The sequence below is a fragment of the Sceloporus occidentalis genome, unplaced genomic scaffold, assembly GCF_023333645.1.
Source record: "Sceloporus occidentalis isolate IW3139 unplaced genomic scaffold, rSceOcc1.0.p SCAF_39, whole genome shotgun sequence".
NCBI classification, from domain to species: Eukaryota; Metazoa; Chordata; class Lepidosauria; order Squamata; family Phrynosomatidae; genus Sceloporus; species Sceloporus occidentalis.
This window is the reverse complement of record NW_028317019.1, coordinates 4,224,211-4,243,919: the sequence shown is the minus strand read 5'-3', so window position 1 is coordinate 4,243,919 and position 19,709 is coordinate 4,224,211.

The following is a 19,709-nucleotide window of genomic DNA, read 5'->3' as shown; positions in this document are numbered from 1 at the left end:
TGAAATCTTGGGATTTGTAGTCCATTGAGCTACTGGATCTCTCTAGTTAAGAGTTATAAATACTGCTTCCTTGGCTGCCAATCCAAGGATTTCCTAGGAAGGAGCCATGTCAGTTAATGTTTTTGGCCCCAAAAGTTCCCCAGTATAGCCTTCAGCAAGTTTACAGGGATTTTTTGGTCCCTGTTTTTCTATGCTCTGGACAAGCTTCCAATGTCCTCTTGGAGAAAAGGCCTCCCTTGGCCCTGCTACAGAGTTGGGGCTTAGAGTGGCCCCAACAGTGACAAAACTGCCTCTACTTCCCCTAAGGAAAGTGGGGGGGTATTGAGTTATTTCAACGGGAGGTACCTCTGAGATCCCTGTGGGTCCAATGTTTCTCCCCAACCTTGTTTTGACGATGCCTTCAGGCTGTTTCAAGGCTCCTCCCTTGAGCCCTAGCCTCACCAAAATTGGGGTCTAATTCCAAGCCCCCTTCTCCAGCCTTTCCTATGGATTCATTTATCTATACCTTTCCCACCAAATGGGACTGAAAGTGTCTCTATCCTGCCCCATACTATCTCAGTGTGTCTAAGAGAGAGAATGGCAAGGAAGAGATGCTGAAGGTGAAATGCTTTAGCAGTGCAGATGGAGAAGAGAGCAGGTGGGGAAGTAGCAGAGAGGAGGGAGAAATGGAAGGGGATCAGGGATCTGGAAGCCAGGGAAGGAGGGAAGGAGCAGAGCAAAGAGGTCTGGCTCTCTTTGGACAGAACTCAGCTTGGGACTCTGGGAAAGTGCATAATAGAGGCACCTCAAGTATTGGGAGGCAGCTGCAAACCTAAAAAACGTTAACAACCGCTGCAACTAAACTTGTGTAACCCAGGTCAAGTTGTTGTTTTCAGACATTTTAAGGGGTTCCATGTAGCCATTATGACTGATCTCTCATATCTGTTTTCCTAGTTGAGCTTCCTTAGCTCCATTGTAGATTGTGAGGCCTCTCCTCTCTTAATGCTGAGCTGAGCCTTGTCTGTCTTTGGGCTTCTTTCTAGAAGAATTTGAGACTCGTGAGAGAATGGAGACTGTGGAGAAACCATACGAATATCCTCAGTGTGGAAAGTGCTTTGCTCAGAAGACGCACTTTGTGGTGCATAAGAGAGTCCACACAGGAGAGAATCATAGAATCATAGAATTGTAGAGTTGGAAGAGACCACTAGGGCCATCCAGTCCAACCCCCTGCCATGCAGGAAATCCAAATCAAAGCATCCCTGACAGATGGCCATCCAGCCTCTGTTTAAGGAAGGAGACTCTATCACCCTCCGAGGGAGTGCATTCCACTGTCGAACAGCCCTTACTGTCAGGAAGTTCCTCCTAATGTTGAGGTGGAATCTCTTTTCCTGTAGCTTGCATCCATTGTTCCGGGTCCTGTTCTCTGGAGCAGCAGAAAACAAGCTTGCTCCCTCCTCAATATGACATCCTTTCAAATATTTAAACAGGGCTATCATATCACCTCTTAACCTTCTTTTCTCCAGGCTAAACATCCCCAGCTCCCTAAGTCGTTCCTCATAGGGCATGGTCTCCAGACCCTTCACCATTTTTGTTGCCCTCCTTTGGACATGCTCCAGTTTCTCAATATCCTTTCTGAATTGTGGTGCCCAGAACTGGACACAATATTCTAGGTGGGGCCTGACCAAAGCAGAATACAGTGGCACTATTACTTCTCTTGATCTAGACACTATACTTCTATTGATGCAGCCTAAAATAGCATTGGCCTTTTTAGCTGCCGCATCACACTGTTCACTCATGTTCAACTTGTGGTCTACTTGGACTCCTAGATCCCTTTCACACGTAGTTTCATTCAGCCAGGTGTCACCCATCCTATATCTGTGCATTTTATTTTTCCGCCCTAAGTGCAATACCTTACATTTCTCTGTGTTGAATTTCATTTTGTTAGCTTTGGCCCAGCTTTCTAGTCTATTCAGGTCATTTTGAATCTTGATCCTGTCCTCTGGGGTATTAGCTATTCCCCCTAATTTGGTGTCATCTGCAAATTTGATAAGTATGCTCCCAATTCTGTCATCCAGGTCATTGATAAAGATGTTGAATAGCACTGGGCCCAGGACAGAGCCCTGTGGGACCCCACTGGTCACTTCTCTCCAGGATGAAAAGGAGCCATTGTTGAGCACCCTTTGGGTTCGGCCGGTCAACCAGTTACAGATCCATTTAACAGTTCCTTTGTCTAGCCCACATTTTACAAGCTTGTTTGCAAGAATGTCATGGGAAACCTTGTCAAAGGCCTTACTGAAATCAAGATATACTATATCCACAGCATTCCCTTCATCTACCAAGCTGGTAATTTTATCAAAGAAAGAGATTAGATTTGTCTGGCATGACTTGTTTCTCTGAAACCCATGTTGACTTTTTGTGATTATGGCATTGCCTTCTAGATGTTCACAAACTCTCTGTTTAATGATCTGCTCCAGAATCTTTCCTAGAACTGATGTCAGACTAACTGGACGATAATTGTTGGGATCCTCTTTTTTCCCCTTTTTGAAGATGGGGACAACGTTTGCCCTCCTCCAGTCTGCTGGGATCTCTCCTGTTCTCCAGGAGTTTTCAAATATGATTGCCAATGGCTCCGATATTACTTTTGCCAGTTCTTTTAATACCCTTGGATGGAGTTCATCTGGTCCCGGAGACTTAAATTCATTTAGATTAACAAGGTGTTCCTCTACTATCTCTTTACTTATTCTGTGCTGAAATTCCCCTATTCTGTCCTCTGCTCCATTATCCTCAGGTTGAGCACCCTTTGCCTTTTCTGAGAAGACTGAGGCAAAGAAGGTGTTGAATACTTCTGCCTTTTCTCTATCTCCTGTTAGCATTTTGCCATCTTCTCCACGCAGTGGCCCTACCGTTTCCTTCTTCTTCCTTTTGCTGCGGACATATCCAAAAAAGCCCTTTTTATTGTTCTTAACCTCTCTAGCAAGCCTGAGTTCATTCTGCGCTTTAGCTTTTCTGACTTTACCCCTACACATGCCTGCTATTTCTTTGAATTCCTTTTTCGTGATTTCCCCCTTTTTCCATTTCTTATACATGTTCCGTTTCAAACTTAGCTCAGTTGAAAGTTCCTTAGTCATCCATCCTGGTTTCTTGAGACACCTCCCGTTTTTCTTTCTCACTGGAACTGTTTGAAATTGTGCCTTCAGTATCTCCCTTTTGAGAAAGTCCCATCCGTCCTGAACTCCTTTATCTTTTAGTATTTCTGACCATGGAATCGCCCTCAATACTTCTCTAAGTTTACTGAAATCCGCTCTCCTAAAGTCTAGGATGCGTGTCTGACTCTGCCTGGCTTCTCCTCTCCATTGTATAACAAACTCCAGGAGAACATGGTCGCTTCCACCTAAGGATCCCACCACTTGCACCCCATTAACCAAGTCATCCTTGTTGGTTAGGATCAGATCTAAAATAGCTGACCCCCTTGTTGCCTCTTCCACCTTTTGGACCATGAAATTGTCTTCCAGGCAAGTGAGGAATTTGCTAGACCTTGAGGATTTTGCTGAGTTTGACTTCCAGCAAATATCAGGATAGTTGAAGTCGCCCATCACTACTACATCTCTCTTTTCTGACTGTGTGGTCATCTGTTCTAGAAAGGCATCATCCAGTTCCTCCGTCTGACTTGGGGGTCTGTAGTAGACTCCCACCATAACATCCCTGTTGTTTCCCTCCCCTTTGATTCTTATCCAGATGCTCTCTACCTGGCTTCCATGACTGATGTCCTGGATCTCTTCACTGGTGTAAATAACTCTGACATATAGTGCTATTCCTCCTCCTTTCCTGTTTGGCCTATTTTTCTTAAAAAGCTTATATCCCTCTATTTCCACATTTCAATCATGAAACTCATCCCACTAGGTTTCAGTGATGCCTATTATATCATATTTGTTTTGTTGTACTAGGAGTTCGAGTTCATCTTGCTTATTTCCAATGCTCTGTGCATTAGTGTAGAGGCATCGCAGACCACGGGTCCCATTTACTTTTTGCTTGTGCAAGTTTTTTTGCCTCCCACTGTTGGATCCTTGCACATTTTTCTTGTTTCCTCTATGTCAGTTTGACTATTTTCGCCATCCCTTTCGCCTTCCTTAATATTGTCTCCCTTCCCCTCGGAACTCAGTTTAAAGCTCTCCTGATCAAGTTCTTGAGACTGTTGGCAAAAACATTTCTTCCAACTGGTGTGAGATGCAACCCGTCTGTTGCAAGAAGTCCCTCCTCATGGAACCGCAGCCCATGATCAAAGAATCCAAATCCTTCTCGGCGGCACCATCTGCGAAGCCAGTTGTTCACATCCGCTATTTTCCTCTCCCTTCCTTTATCGTGCCCTTCGACTGGCAGAAGAGATGAGATGACAACGTGGACATTCATTCCTTTCAGTTTCCTACCAAGTGCCTCGTAATCCCTTTTGATGTTCTGCAGGCTGTGTCTTGCAGTATCGTTGGTTCCCACATGGACCAAAAGGAAGGGGTATTGGTCAGTAGGCTTGACCAGTCTTGTCAGCCTCTCTGTCACATCACGGATCTTTGCCCCTGGGAGACAACACACCTCTCGAGACATCTTGTCAGGCCTACAAATCACTGCTTCTGTACCCCTCAGCAAGCAGTCCCCCACTACGACCACACACCTCCTACAAGATTTAGCAGCAGCTGTTCCCTTGGGTGGGACACCCAGGCTTGCCTGCTCTGTCCCTGAAGTCTGTCCATGCTGCTCTTCTTCATCCTCTTTGACAAGGGAAAGAGCTTCGAATCGATTCTCTAGCTGCAAGCTCCCAGAACAATCCCTTCTTGGCCTACTTCTCTGTGTGACCTTCCTCCAGCTGTCTGCCTCCTGTGTATGTGAAGTGACTTCCCCGGCTCCAGCATCTTCCTCTGCGTGGTATTCGTCCAGGATCCAGGAAATCCTCCTGCTCCCTAATATGCTGAAGTGTAGCTACTCTGGACTACAACTGCTGCACTTTCTCTTCCAAGAGGGCTACCAACTTGTACTTGGGGCATGTGAAGTTCTCCACTTCTGTAGGCAAGAAGACAAACATCCCACAAGTGTACCAGGTGACTGCTGTGGTTCCCTCAGTCTCCATACTGAAAAGTCTTAGGAAATCACTGAAACAGGACTGTGGGCTTCCTCCTGAAAAAAAGAATCCTCCAGAAAACACCAAAGTTAAGCCCCTGAGGTTTCAACAATTTGTGGCAGTAAGCTCAATCAAATTCTGCCTCTGCTGTAGATTTCCTTGGATGAAAAAAATGAAATAAAAGTAGAAAAGGAACTGCTCTGCAGAGGCTCTGGGAAGAATAATAAAGAGCTAGTCTATCTCTGCCCCTAATGACTCACAGGTGTGACTCACTGAAGATGTGACTACAAGCACACTCTTCCTACAGTTTAAAAAAAAAATTCAACATGTTTAATTTAAAAACAGCATCAGAGAGGGAGAAAGGGGGCAAACCTGACTTCAGAAGATCCATTTAGGATTAGAACAATTAAAGGAGCCCTTATATATCACCTATAATAGTATTATAATAGCTATTGGCTCCATCTTTTTTCCATTCTGATCTCAAACCACAATCATTTAATTGTGTGTGTGTGTGTATGTATATGTCTATATGCGTGTGTGTGTGCGCGCATATGATCTTACAATACTGTACTCCAAACATCTGAGAAAGGCTGTATCTGCACTGCAGAAATAATCCAGTTTGGCACCACTTCAACTACCATGGCTCAGTGCTATGGAATCCTGGGAACTGTAGTTTGTTGTGGCACCAGAGCTCTCTGACAGAGAAGACTAACACAAAACTCACAAAACTATAATTCCCAGAATCCCATAGCATTGAGCCAGGGCAGTTAAAGTGGTGTCAGATGAGATGATTTCTGCAGTGCAGATGCAGCCGAAATGAATCACAACCCACAGAAGCTGATGCTGAAATAAAACCCTTAAGTCTTTACTTGCTTTGTTGTTATTAGCTGCCTTTGACTCACAGCAACGCTGTGGATGAGACACCTCCAAACCCCTCTATCTTCCATTGCTCTGCTCAGGTTCCCTTGATTCAGCCCCATAACCTCCCAAATTATGTCTAGCCATTTGGCATGCGGCCTTCCTCTCTTTCTTCTCCCTTCTACCTTTCCTAGCATTACTCTCCTTCTTAATTATTCATGCCTCCTCATGATTTGGAGGCATGAATCTTCCGGGGAGATTTCAGGCTTGGTCTGTTCTCAGACCCATTTGTTTGTCTTTTTGACTGTCTGTGGTATCTTCAGCCCTCTTCTCCAGCACCACATCTCAAAGGAATTCATGTTCTTCTCATCCACTTCCATTACTGCCCAGCTCTCACAGCCGTACATGGCAACAGGGGATACAATGGACTGAACATTAGTGCTCAGTTGTATATCTTTAGACTTTAGGACCTTCATGGCTACTCTTCCCATTCATAGTCTTGTTTCAATTTCTTGACTGCAGTTTCCCATTCTGATCAATGTTTGCTCCAAGATACAATAAACCTTTTAACTTCCTCATTATCTTGGTTGGATTTATGTAGATCTTCCCTAGTCATTATTTTTGTTTTCTTTATGTTCAGTAACAAGCCTGCCTTTGCTATTTCTTCCTTGACCTTCCTTAGTAATTGTTCCAAGTCCGTGGTGTTTTCCGATAGTAGTATTGTATGGTCCATGTATCTTAAGATTGCTGATGTCCTTCCTCTTATCTTCCCTCCTCCTTTTCAAACCAGCTCTTCATTTATTTTCTGCATGTAAATTGAATAGTTGGGGTGATAAGATGCAGCCTTTTGCCAATTGAGAACTATTCTGTTTCTCCATGTTCTGTTCTGAGAGTAGCCTCTTGTCCTGAGTAGATTCCTCATCAGGACTATCAGAGGTCTTGGCCCTCCCATGGCTTTAAGGGTTTTCCATAGCCTTTCATGATATATGCAGTCAAAGGCTTTGCTATAGTGACCAGTGTTTCACAAACTCTGGTCTTCCAAGTGGTTTGGACTTTACTGGTCAGTAAACAGGAAAGCTGTAATCCTGGGAACAAGTTTAGGAAACACTGCTATAGTCTATTAAGCACACGGTGATTCTTCCCCCTGGAATGCCTTTGTACAGTCACACAACTACAAATCCCAGAATCCCATATCACTCAGAGCCATGGCAGTTAAAGGTGGACTATTTCTGCAGTGTAGATTCAACCAAAATGAATTACAACTCATAGAGTTGGGAGAGACCACAAGGGCCATCCAGTCCAACCCCATTCTGCCATGCAGGAACTCTCAATCAAGGCATCCCTGACAGATGGCCATCCAACCTCTGCTTAAAGACCTCCATGGAAGGAGACTCCACCAAAATCTCTGAGGGAGTTTGTTCTACTATCAAACAGCCCTTTCAGTCAGGAAGTCCCTCCTAATGTTGAGGTGGACTCTCCTTTCCTGCACTTTGCATCCATTGTTCTGCATCCTAGTCTCTGGAGCAGCAGAAAATAAGCTTGCTCCCTTCTCAATATGACATCCTTCTAATATTTAAACAGGGCTATCATATCACCTCTTAACCTTCTCTTCTCCACGCTGAACATCCCTAGTTCCCTAAGTCCTTCCTCATAGGGCTTCATGGTTTCCAAATCCTGTATAGAAATTTCTGCTTCAGACTCAAGAATGGCCTTTCCTCCTCTTCTGTGAAGAACACTGCGACATCTCAAAAGGTGATCTACAATAGAAAATAGCCCTCATCCAGAGAGCGATTCAGGAGGGAAGCACAGGGTGATCCCAAATATGATTTAATCCCTTCAGGATATCAATAGAGTGGGACATATTGGAACATCCTCCCTTCTCTTTTCCTTAGCTCCCTGGATCTTCAAGAATGGGGTGAGAGGGGAAAGACAAGGCTGCAATCTGTGTTCCTGGTCATCTAGATTTCTCCTGGGATGGGAGTATTTGTTTAGCAATGAAAGCTCTTCCCTGGAGGCCTTCCCAATCTGCTTTACTAAACTGACAGAGGTCTAGGGCAGTGTCACCCAATAATCAGATTTATTTATTTATTTATTTATTTGATTTCTAGTATTCCTGGAGGTCAAGTTCTTTTTGGAGGCAGAGAACACTCCGGGGCCCTCTTCCCTTCCCTGGCAATAGAAATAGGAAGACCACATATTCAGCCATTAGGAATGGCTTCCTTTCATGGTGGCTCCAAACCAGCTGCCTTCACCAGGAGCATCACTGCATCAAGCCCTGTCTCAAAGGTATGCGTTCAATGCTCTTCTAGGAAGAGAAGTCCTCCTGAGGACACTCTGAGGGCTGCCATTGGCTGGAATCCCATTCCCTCCCACATCCCACAGAGAATGACATCACTGCTACGGAAGGCTCTCTTGACCAATCAGAGAGCAAGATGAAGGTCCTTCTGGAAGCTTCCGTGAGAAGGAGATATAAGGCCTGAGAGACCAAGAGACAGTTGGGGGAATTGTGTCGGTTGGAGATCGAGAGAGAGAGAGTTAAAGAGCGGATCTTGGAAGTTAGTCTCAGAATTGGATGTTTATTATTTTAATAGCTTGAATGAATTGAATATTATATACTTACAAATATTGTACCTGCAAGATTCTTACTATCTTGTAGGACTTATATTTTAGTTATATTTTGTTATTTATAGTAAATATCTCCTTGGAGTATCTACTACTCGACGCTCCTTTTACACGTGTCTTGGATCGGTTGATGCTTGGGAAGATCAGTAAAGAAGTATAAATAAGGTTCCTTAACTGGTCCCAGTGTAGGTTAAGGGAAATCCTTTTATAATTCACTGGATGATGGCAGCGTGATTTCAGGAAGTTAAGGGTCTGCTGGGTTAAGAGCCATAATGTCTAAATGTCTAATTAACACTGTGTAATCCACTCTGATAGCCTTTTGGCTGAAGAGAGGGGTATAAAAACATTATTATTATTATTATTATTATTATTATTATTATTATTATTACAGGGCCGCAGTTTGGCTTCTTGGACCACCGGAGATCATCACAGAGAGTCAGTTGGAAAAGCCATCTCACTCTAGAAAATAAAGGTACTTGAGGAGTTTGCACTCTACGTCTTTCTGTAATCATAGCTACAAAACTGATAATAGCATTTGGGACATTTAGTCTTTTAAAAACAAATATGGCAGATTTAAATGCTGCTTCAAAACCTCTTTCCATCTGCCAGCTTTGTGCTGGTTTTGGGGGGAAATGAGAAAGTGTTGGGAGGGAGGCACTGCCAACAGAATTAGGAGATGCATTGCAGGCTATGGACAGTTTGCGGCCAAGTAAGGTCCAAAACACACGGCAGCAATAGTCCATTTTGAGAGCGCTTTAACTGCCCTGACCCAGTGCTAGGGAATCCTGGGAATTGGAGTTTATTGTGGCACCAGAGCTCTCTGAAAGAGAAGGTGCAATGTCTCACAAAACTATATCTTCCACAATACCCTAGGACTGAGTCAGGGCAGTTAAATCCGTCTCAGACTGGATTATTGCTGCAGTGTGTTTTGGACTTAGGTGACCCTTGGCAAGTCACACTCTCTCAACCTCAGAGGATGGCAATGGCAACCCCTCCCTGAAGAAACCTGCCAATGAAACCCCATGATAAGGTTGCCATAAGTCGGAAACGACTTGAAGACACAGATGAAGAACAGAAAAAAGTCTGCACTTATTTCTCAAGTTGTACATGGGAATGGGAGGCAGTGTGGTGCAGTGGTTTGAATGTTTCTTACAACTCTGGAGGCCACGGTCCACTGCCCCAGTCCACCATGAAACCAGCTGGGTCCCTTGGGCAAGAAGTCACACTCTCTCAGCCTCAGGGAAGGCAATGGCAAACCACCTCTGAACAACTCTTGCCAAGAAAACCCCAGGAGAGGCTCCCCAGAAGTCGGCAAAGACTTGGAGCCACTCCACAAAAACAACAAAGCCTCACGAAAAAGACAGTGTGGTTTAGTGGCTGGAGCACTGGACTATGACCCTGGAGACCAGGGTTCAAATGCCCTCTTGGCTATAGAAACCCATTGAGTGACCTTAGGCAAGTCACACTCTCTCAGCCTCAGAGGTAGGCATTTGCAAAACCACTTCTGGACAAATCTTGCCAAGAAAAGCCTGAGAAGACCCCACAGGGTCTCCATAAGTCAAAACAACTTGAAAGCACGCAACCACAACAAGAGAAAGAAAGCAAGCTATTGCCAGTGTGTCTGGTCAAGAAGACATGGGAGTTGTAGTCCTAGTTCAGAGGGACTGGAGGGGCCTTACTGCAGGGCAGGACCTCTCCTCTTTCTGGCCATGTGGATGCTGGGAGATTCAGTCCAGGAAATACACTTTAAGTCCCATTGGCAAGAGAAAAGGCTACTACTGCCTTTCAGATCCAGTTTGCCCCAAATCCTTTATGAGGCCAGAAACCCCTTTGTTAGGAAGCAAACCCCGAATATCTCAGGAAGGCCCTATATCTCCCAAGGCCCCCTCCCTCCAGGACCTCCTTCCTCTCTTCCCCTCAGTCTCTCTCTCTCCCCTGAAGGCCTCAAACTGACAACTGCCAAGCGCTGAGACTCAGGAGGCCATTTTGTGTTCTGGCAGCCATTTTGTCTTTCCAGCGGCCATTTTGTGCTGCTTGTGATTGTGGGGAACAATGTTCTGGAACCTTCTCTGAGCCTCAGTTGAACAGAGGCTTCTCTTTCTCTCCTGAGGCTCCAAAGTCAGAAGGAGGCCAGGCTCCTTGGGCCAAAAGGAAGGAAGTGTGTCTCTTTGTGTGTCTTTTGTGTCTCTTTTCTGAGAGGGTTTTTTTTATTACACAGCTCTGCTCCTTCTGGGGATCATGGGTTTTAAAAGGGATCAGAAATGGGGAGGAGAGTTTTAATATAAGCCTTATTATTATTCTTCACAAACACTGGGCTTTGGCTTCTAAGAGGAGGCTAGTCCCCCAAAAATGTGAAAACTAGCTCCTTTGGGAGGTTTAAAAAGTCTCCCCAGTTTCCTTATTAATAGATTTTCAGACAAGAAGGAAGGAGACAGATCAGAATAACTCATTACCAAGAATGAAACAAACAAACATACAAACAAACAAGAAGAATAAGAATAAAGATCAGACTGAAAGGCAAACTGCTCATCTTTTTTGAAAGGAAAACCATTATTAGCAGAGTGAAAACAAGAATGGGCTGCTTCTATCCTTTTACAACCGACTCCCGCTGTATTTGCACTACAGAAATAATCCGCTTTGAAACCGCTTTAACTCTCCTGCTTCCATCCTATGGAATCCTGGGATTTGTAGTTTGTTGTGGCATGAGAGCTCTCTGGCAGAGAAGGCTAAGTGTCCAAAGGTAAAATCCCAGGATTCCATAGCACTGAGTGGTTAAAGCAGTGTCAAAGTGCCTTCTTTCTATAGTGCGGATGCAGCCTTCTTGGGAAAGGGGCTGATGCTGGGGAAAAGAGGAGGAATGCAGAAGGAAAGGAGGACGGACGGACGGACGGAGGGCCACCTGCAGCTGGACTGGCCTCCCTGAGCAGTCAAGACCTGAGCTGGGTTGTGGACGATGGGCACTCTTAATATCAATATTAGTATCTTTCACTATTGATTGTAATTAAGGAGGGGATGAGGTTCCTCCTTTCAATAGCATCAGGAAAATGTTTAGATGTTGTGAAGGTTTTGAAATCCTGTTTGGGGACTTTTTGTGTTCTCACAGCCATCGGGTGCCATCAGGAAATCTTTTCTTTAGGATCAGAAATCCTATTTGGGGCCCTTCCGACTTTGAGGCCCTTTCATCCTCCATTTTGGGTTCCCTGAAGGCCTCAAACTGCCAACTGCAAAGCACTGAGACTCACTGCCAAATGCCAAGCGCTCAGGCAGAGGCAGCCATTTTGTGTCCCAGTGGCCATTTTGTCTTCCCAGCAGCCATTTTGTGCTGCTTGTGATTGTGGGGAATAATGTTCCAGAACCTTCTCTGAGGCCTCAGTTGAACCGAGGCTCCTCTTTCTCTCCTGAGGCTCCAGAGTCAGAAGGAGGCCAGGCTTCTTGGGCCAAAAGGAAGGAAGTGTGTCCCTTTGTGCCTCTGGCCCTCCATTTTGGGGGCGAAGGAAGGAAGGAAGGAAGGGGTCTGTGGGGGTCTGAGGAAGGGAGGCAGGGACTCAGGGCCAGTGGGGAGGCTGGGCTTTGGGGGCTGGGAGAGAGAGGTGGGAAAGAGACCCTCACTTTGGGCTCAAGCTGGGGAGGATCCCACCGGTCCTTGCCTCCCCCTTTGGGAAAGGAGACCCCCTCAGCCCCGTGGACTCACTCCTGCCACTCATTCCTAGGGCTGGGACTCAGAGGAGTTTCCTAGGCATTGTCACCTTTTGCCCTCCATGGCCATTGGCGCTGATCTTTTCCCCATTGCCTTCCCTCCCTCAGCCCTGTGGACCTCCTCCTCCTTCGCACTCAGAGCAACCCTTCTCTACGGCTGAGGAGACAGCTTCTGACCCAGGGAAGCTCCAGATATAAAGGACTGCAGAAGAGGCCTTTCTGGTGCTGCAGGAATCAGGGTCTTTCTACTGAAGGTAGGGCTTTATTCCTGGAGCTGAAAGAGGATCTTTGTTTAAATGGTTCAGTCCAGGATTGTGTGGAAGGGCTGTAGCTGAGAGACTGAGCCCAGGCTTTGCAGGCATAAAGCCCCAAATTCCGTCTCTAGCAGCATTGTCTTCCCAGAAGGTGGAAGTGAGATATCCAGACCCAGACACACAGTGCGCCAGTGATTCCTTTTTATGGGGACTGTGTTTGTATGTTGTGTTCACTAGAACTTTGTGACATATTAGAATCATAGAATCGTAGAGTTGGAAGAGACCACAAGGGCCATTCAGTCCAACCCCCTGCCATGCAGGAAATCACAATCAAAGCATCCCCGACAGATGGCTATCCAGCCTCTGCTTGAAGACCTCCAAGGAAGGAGACTCCACTACACTCCGAGGAAGTGTGTTCCAGTGTCGAACAGCCCTTACTGTCAGGAAGTTCCTCCTAATGTTGAGGTGGAATCTTTTTTCCTGCAGTTTGCATCCATTGCTCCGGGTCCTAGTCTCTGGAGCAGCAGAAAACAAGCTTGCTCCCTCCTCAATATGACATCCCTTTAAATATTTGAACAGGGCTATCATATCACCTCTTAACCTTCTTTTCTCCAGGCTAAACATCCTCAGCTCCCTGTGTCGTTCCTCATAGGGCAAGGTTTCCAGACCTTTCACCATTTTAGTCACCCTCCTTTGGACACACTCCAGTTTCTCAATGTCCTTTTTTGAATTGTGGTGCCCAGAGCTGGACACAATATTACAGGTGGGGCCTGACCAGAGCAGAATATAGTGGCACTATGACTTCCTTTGATCTAGACACTATACTTCTATTGATGCAGCCTAAAATCGCATTGGCCTTGTTAGCTGCCGCATTGCACTGTTGACTCATGTTCAACTTATGGTCTACTACCCTTTCACATGTAGTTTCATTCAGCCAGGTGTCCTCCATCCTATATCTGTGCTTTTCGTTTTTATGCCCTAAGTACAGTACCTTACATTTCTCCGTGTTGAATTTCATTTTGTTAACTATGGCCCAGTTTTCTAGTCTGTTCAGGTCATTTTGAATCTTGATCCTGTCCTCTGGGGTATTAGCTACTCCTCCTAATTTGGTGTCATCTGCAAATTTGATAAGTATGCCCCCAATTCTGTCATCCAGGTCATTGATAAAGATGTTGAATAACACTGGGCCCAAGACAGAGCCCTGTGGGACCCCACTGGTCATTTCTCTCCAGGATGAAAAGGAGCCATTGTTGAGCACCCTTTCGGTTCGGCCGGTCAACCAATTACAAATCCATGTGACAGTTGCCTTGTCTAGTCCACATTTTACAAGCTTGTTTGCAAGAATATCATGGGGAACTTTGTCAAAGGCCTTACTGAAATCAAGATATACTATATCCACAGCATTCCCTTCATCTAACAAGCTGGTAATTTTATCAAAAAAAGAGATCAGGTTTGTCTGGCATGACTTCTTTTGTTTATAAAAAGAATTTACATATGTCTTCACATATACATATGAGTATAATTCAGGGTGCAATGTTCATTCATAAACTATACATTTATAGATTTTTGTTATATCAAGTGCAACACATTCAGTAGTGTGCATCTTTTTTTAAAATATACAAAGAAAAGTGAAGAAATTGTGATTTTGACAATAGATCCATTCCGAAACAATGCACACAAATGTACATGCCTCAATTCCTATGTGGCTTTAGCAAGCAGAGGGAGCAAGTACACACTTCTTGATCCTGCTATGACTGACATAGACAAACACAGAAGTTAAGCTTAGAGAAATAGTCTCATTTGCAAAAATAAAATAATTATTTTGACCAGTGTCTAAATGGGGAGGGGGCCATGATGATGGGAGGGCGTGGATTTGGTCTGTAAAGTAAAGCATGTATCATCCAGCCCAAGAGCTAGAGCTTCTCCACCTGGGACATAAAGCAGGTCCTCCCCCTCCTCCTCTTTGTGAAAGAGAAGTCAAATTCTCATCAGTGATGATGAAATAGCATTAAAAATTTGCATTCCTGCATTTAAAAATCTGAGGAGTCCAGAATCCTGTTGGTTAACCCTAGAGAGCAGACCCACTGAAACCATAAGTGACTGGTGAGTCAACATATAGATAAATCCAATTGATTCAGTGATTCTACTCTGATTAGGGCTGCCATAATTGTCCACTTTTACCAGGGACAAAATGTAGGACAAATTCAAGACCAAACTGTAGGGCAACTGCAGGACAAAACTCAGCTCAAAATGTAGGACATTTAAGGTCCACCATTTTTCTTCAATGTCCTACATTTTGGGCTGAGTTTTGTCCTGCAGTTGTCCTACAGTTTGGTCTTGAATTTATTCCACATTTTGTCCCTGGTAAAAGTGGACAATTATGGCAACCCTAACTCTGATCAGGACTAGGCATAGGATACAGGCTAGGATTTTGGTCTGCATGTGGCTAGAACAGGATATTCCCAAGACAAGATGGACAGGCAACAGTGTGGAAAATGGGCACTCTCCACATGGGCAGAGACACTCTCAGAATTGTGACTTCTCTGCATGCAGAAGTTTGCCATGGGAATTGGGTGCTCCCTTCCCATCAGCTCAATCCTCTGGTGCCCCCTGATCCTGGGAGGAAGGCTGGATCCCATGGAAGGGGAACAACCTGGGAAGAGAGAGCTCCTTTCCTCCCCTTCTTGACCGGAGGCCTCCCTAGTGAATGGCCAGCTGTAGACCCATTTCTCCCAGAGCAACACTGGAGCATAGAGAGTTCTGCTGATTCGACCATCGGGAGAATGAGGAACCACCAGGCCAGACAGCCTGACCCAGCAGAACCCTCTATGCTCCATTGTTTCTCCAGGTGGAATCAGGCTACAACTGGCCATTCACTGATCCAGGTCCTACCATAGAGTTGTGGAAGCCATCCCTCATGGCCATTCTATGCCTGGTGAGACTGTTGGGTGTGAGGCATTAGAGAAGCATCCAGCTGTGTTTCTGTAGTCAGAAGCAAAATGAAGAAATCTTCCTCTGAGGGCCACTGGGGACCTCTGCAGGAGATAATGCACTCATTTCACATCTAGCTATTAGGACATAGTCAGGACCTTTTCCAATTCCCTATTCCCTGATCCCCAGCCACTCTCACAAGGCATGGAGTAACTGTTGTGTAGGGGAGCTGCAGTGAGTCTATGCTAGTTCCAGGGGGCTTTGTTTGGTGCAGAGGGAGGAAGGGGATGCCCACCTCTGCATTGGACCAAAGGAGACATTAGTCACCTGCGTATGTCACCAGCAGGATGCTGATCTCAGTGACTTTGAGTGCTGCAGGGTTTCTAGCCAAACCAAGCCTAATCCTGGTCTCTTTTCTCAGGAACTTCAACTTGGACCCCTTGTACACGGCTTTGGAGTATCCTTTGCTGGAAGTGACCAAAGTGCAGGGCCACCAAGACCCCTCGCCCACCTGATGGCCGACACAAAGGCCAAGCAGAGGGAGCTGGGCTCCAACAGAAAGAGGCTGCCAAGGAACAACAACTCTTTGGTAAGTTGCCATCCTGACTATTACTTTCATCTGTGTCTGGGCCGTCTTATGAAAGCAAGCAGAGAACATACTGTCCCAGTTTGGCAGAGAATGTCCTGGTTATTCCTCTGTCACCTCATTTTTTCAGGGGCTTTGAAAATGTCCTATTTCACTCTCCTCCTTCCACTTTCCCCCTTCGCCTCAGGTCAGTTCAGTTGCTGCAAAATGTGTTTCAAGTTCAAAAGAGTGTGCATCCCATCAATTCAAAAGAGGGGAGGAGAGAAGGGAGCAGGGTCTTGCCCTTGCCAGGAGTCAGAGGCAAAAGCAAACTGCTGTACCCTTCTTCGCTTGTGTGATCTTTATCATTAACAACTTTGGCCATCTTGACCCCATTTTGATGTTGCTTTTCCACATGAGTCTTGCTTTCCCAATCTGTGAAATGCTGGGGGATATGGAAGAATATCTCTGGAGTTAAGTTGAAGGTGGGCCCAGTGGCCCTAAAGCCCACAGTACTCCCCAGAACTATTTTTTTAAAGTGAAATTTGCCTCTGAAATTAGGTGAGATATGACTAAATGAACTATAATTCTAAACTAATACATACAAAGCCTAATATAATCTTAACTAAATATATGTCTCAAGAGCATCAAAGATGCTCTGGAGGCATGACAATATCTAATATACATGTTGGGATAGTCAGTATCTTAATCAATGTATAATATTCCAGAAGTGGCCTAAATTATATTGTTTATTATATTATATATTACATTGAAAGGATTAGAGACAAACTGGATCTCAAAGGCTGTAGCTTTTTGTTTGTTTGCAGAATGTAAAGTTTATTTCCTGGACTGAATTCTGAAGTGTTGAAAAAATAATTTCAATGCACCATGTGCTTTCCTCCACTTTTGTTTAGTCACTCTCTGGATAAGAGCTATTTTCTGTTGCAGGTGACCTTTGCGGATGTGGCAGTATATTTCACTGAGGAGGAATGGAAACTGTTGACAAAAAAGCAGAAACTTATGTATAGTTCTGTAATGATGGAGAATTACGAGAATGTGGCCTCTGTGGGTAAGGAACCTGAATCCATTGCCCTTCCTGTGAAGACTGAGGGCCCTTTCATAATTTACTGTCAGAGCACTATGATTCCACTTTAGAATTATAGAATCAAAGAGTTGAAATAGACCACAAGGACCATCCGGTTCAATCTTCTGCCATGCAGGAATAGACATTCAAAGCACCCCTGAGAGATGGCTATCCAGCCTCTGTTTAAAGACCTCCAAAGAAAGAGGCTCCACCAAACTCTGAGGGAGTATATTCCACTGTTGAAGAGCTCTTACTGTCAGGAAGTTCCTCCTAAAGTTTAAGTGGAATCTCTTGTCCCTGTGGCTTGCATCCATTGTTCCATGTCCTTTTCTCTGGAGTAGTAGAAAGCAAGCCTGCTCCATCCAGAATATGACATCTCTTCAAATATTTGAACAGGGATGTCATATCCAGTCTTAACCTTCTCTTCTCCAAGCTAAACATACCCAGCTCCCTAAGTCGTTCCTCAGAGAGCATGGTTTCCAGACCGTTGACCATTTTGGTTTCCCTCCTCTGGACATGCTCCAGCTTCTCAACATCTGTTTGAATTGTGGTGCCCAGAACTAGACACAGGATTATTGCAAGTGAGCCCTGACCAAAACAGAATAGAGTGGCACTGTTACTTCCCTTGATCTTGACACTATACTCCTATTGATACAGCCTAGGATCACATTGGCCTTTTTAGCTGATGCATCACACCATTGACACATGTTCAACTTGTGCTCTACTACCATTCCTAGTTCCCTTTCACATGTAATTTAATTGTCATAACAACTTCCTGTGGAATCTTGGAATTTCTAGTTTTAGTGAGGCACTATTGTTCTCCACTTATTAAGGATTCTAAATATCCAATCCTAAACTGCCAATTCTGGAATTTTGTGGGAAGGAGCCATGGAGATTAATGCTTTTTGCCCCTAAATGGTCCTCAGCCCATCCCAGAACAAGTTTCTTGGCTTTTGTAGCCCCTCTTCTAGCATTTTGAGACTCTGGAGAGGCATTGTGGGAAAAAAGCCTTCCTTGGCCCTGCAATGGCTCAGAGAGGGCCCAACAGTGGCAAAATGGCCTCCACTTCCCCAAAGGGATGCTGTGGGATATTGAGGGGCAAAACATTAGGCCATATTTTTAGGCGACACAATGTGGGGTTGCCCCTGAGATCCGCTGGGGTCCAATGTGACCACCCCACTTCCCTACAGAAGTCCATCACTGTCTTAGAGATGTCTTAAGGTTGTTTTAAGGATTCTCCCTTGCACTTGACTAGGGTTGCCATATCCCGCCCCCCGGCGGGACAATCCTGGTTTGGGCGGTGCCATCCCGGTCCCGGTCCGGTTTGGCGCCCAAACCGGGACGGCCCCGCCCACCGCGGCCACCTCCGCCGCGGCGGCGGCTCCAAGGCCTTTCTGAGGCCTGGGGCGAGGCCGGGGCGATCGCCGCCGGCCTCCTCCTCTCCTTCCTGGTCCCTGCGGGGGCAAAGAAGGAAGCGAGGCCGGGGCGATTGCCGCCGGCCTCCTCCCCTCCTTCCTGGTCCCAGCCGGGGCCAGGAACGAGGAGAGGCCGCGGCGATCGCCGCCGGCCTCCTCCCCTCCTGCCTGGTCCCAGCCGGGGCCAAGAAGGAGGCGAGGCCGGGGCGATCGCCGCCGGCCTCCTCCCCTCCTTCCTGGTCCCAGCCGGGGCCAGGAACGAGGAGAGGCCGGGGCGATCGCCGCCGGCCTCCTCCCCTCCTTCCTGGTCCCAGCCGGGGCCAAGAAGGAGGCGAGGCCGGGGCGATCGCCGCCGGCCTCCTCCCCTCCTTCCTGGTCCCAGCCGGGGCCAAGAAGGAGGCGAGGCCGGGGCGATTGCCGCCGGCCTCCTCCCCTCCTTCCTGGTCCCAGCCGGGGCCAGGAACGAGGAGAGGCTACGGCGATCGCCGCCGGCCTCCTCCCCTCCTTCCTGGTCCCTGCGGGGGCCAAGAAGGAGGCCAGGCCGGGGCGATCGCCGCCGGCCTCCTCCCCTCCTTCCTGGTCCCTGAGGGTCCCAGGAACGAGGCGAGGCCCCGATCCTGGCCTCCGATCGTGGCGGGGCCCAGGCGGGGAGGGAAAGCCTCCTTAAGTGGAGGCTTTCCCTTGCCGCTTGGCCTCCGCTCCCCGTTGCGATTGCGGTAAAATGTAGGACAGAATTTTCAAATGTAGGACACACTTTTTGTGTGTCCTACATTTGAAATTTTTGTCCTACATTTTTCCCGGTTTCGAGGTCCGGCACTATGGCAACCCTACACTTGACCCTCACTAATATCAGAAACAAGGTCCTGGACCCCTTTTTCTGCCTTTCCTAATGCATTAGTCGTATATTAATTGTCTTGCCAAGAAATGACCTCAAAGTGTCCCTTTTGTGCATCACACTCTGTGGGTGTGTGTCTGTGGTAGAGAGATGGTGGCAATGTGAAAAACATAAAGGCAGGGAAGAGATGCGGAAGGTGAAATGGTAAAGCAGTGCAGATGGGCAAGAGGGAAGGTTGGAGAGCAGAGGGAGAAAGTGAAGGGGATCAGGCCTCTGGGAGCCAGGAGGGGAAGGCAGGAGCAAAGCCAGGATCGCCTAGCTCTGTGCGGAGAGGAAGGGACCTCTGGGAAGGGCCAGGAGAGA